Source organism: Syngnathoides biaculeatus, chromosome 5 (assembly GCF_019802595.1).
Source record: "Syngnathoides biaculeatus isolate LvHL_M chromosome 5, ASM1980259v1, whole genome shotgun sequence".
Classification (NCBI taxonomy): Eukaryota; Metazoa; Chordata; class Actinopteri; order Syngnathiformes; family Syngnathidae; genus Syngnathoides; species Syngnathoides biaculeatus.
In genome coordinates this window covers 28,251,159-28,252,884 of record NC_084644.1, presented here as the reverse complement: position 1 = coordinate 28,252,884, position 1,726 = coordinate 28,251,159, and positions in this window count along the sequence as shown.

The following is a 1,726-nucleotide window of genomic DNA, read 5'->3' as shown; positions in this document are numbered from 1 at the left end:
GAGGCAACAAGACAGACTGGAGGAAGGATCTTTTGCAAGCACATTTGTTGTTAATTGGTCCAATTGTTTTTTAAGACACATTTTGTTGTTTGATGTGACATGACGATATGAGAAGTGGATGTTCCTGTGAATATTATCATTCATCCAGATCATTTCATTCTCAGGGTATTGAATGAATGAGAACTGCATAGTTCTGGTTGTCTTGGAAGACATTTCGCCTCTCATCCAAGCAGGCTCTGTCAGCTCATACAGTCCCATGAAAAATTATTGGACCACATCTCAATTTATTTTTGCTTTAATGTTTAAGGTTGGCAAACAAATGTAAATACACAAATATCACCCAAGTGAACTTAAAATGCCATTAAATATATATATATATATCAAAGTTACCTGGCCCTGTGTGAAAAAGTACCAGTTAAAATACATTGTTGGGGTTCTGCAGTCACACTCAGATTAAAGCTGTCCGACTGTATTTAGTCTGGTTGCATGAATTGATGAAGCCTGCTCAGGTGAGTCTTTTAAGATAATCAGTGAAGTGGATGTACAGTTAAATATGTACGTTCTGGCACACATCATGTTGCAGGTTGTATGCATCTAAATGACATCCGAGCTTGTAAAAAAAGTTGTCTTTGTTATTTACAATTAAACCAACTGTTAAAGCGAAGAGACTGGTGGTTCCTCACTGGTGGTATGCCTTGCTATAATGGTACAGTATATATAAAGTGTCATATTAGTAGCATAGAGTACATGAATTAGAAACTTTCTTTAGTGCTTATTGGAGTTTTATTCGTCCATTCGACACAGAACAATTATGTAATACAGTGTAGAAGGATGCTGGTCAACTTTTGATGTGATCATATTCCGAAACAAATGTTCCTCACAAACCATTTAAACCAGGGGTGGGTAAAATTATATGCTCAAGGTAAACAGATCAGGGTATTTGTAGATGAGGTTAAAAAAGTACAAATGTAAATTGTGAAAAAATGTTATTGAACAAGAAGGATTTTTAATTTAAAATCAATTAATTCCAAATACACATTTTAAATAATGATAATAATAATAATTTAAAATCATGTTTAGTTTTTAAATGATTAATTAATAAAAAAAATATTAATTTAATTACAATTTTAAAATTGTCATTCAAGTACAAAATTGGTAAATGCATCAAAAGTGTTTATTTTGCATTTTTATTATTGATGAGAAACCATTCATCTATTATCTGAGCTGCTAATCCTCACAAGGATCACTGGAGTGCTGGAGCCTATCCCAGCTATCTTCAGGCAGGAGGCTGGGTACACCTTGAACTGGTTGACAGCCAATTGCAGTGTGTGCTGTCAACCAATTATTTGATTATCCATCCATCCATTCATCCATTTTCTTAGCCACTTATCCTCACAAGGGTCGCGAGGAGTGCTGGAGCCTATCCCAGCAGTCAACGGGCAGGAGGTGGGATACACCCTGAACTGGTTGCCAGCCAAGAAACAAACAATATAGAAACAAACAACCTTTTGCAGTTACAATCACACCTTGGGGCAATTTAGAGTCTCCAATTAGTGTTGCATGTTTTTGGTATGTGGAAGAAAACCGGAGTGCCTGGAGGAAACCCACACAGGCACAGGGAGAACATGCAATCTCCACACAGGCGGGTCCGGGACTGAACCTGGGACCTCAGAGCTGTGAGGCCAACACTTTCCAGCTGACCCACCATGCCGCCCAATAAGAATAA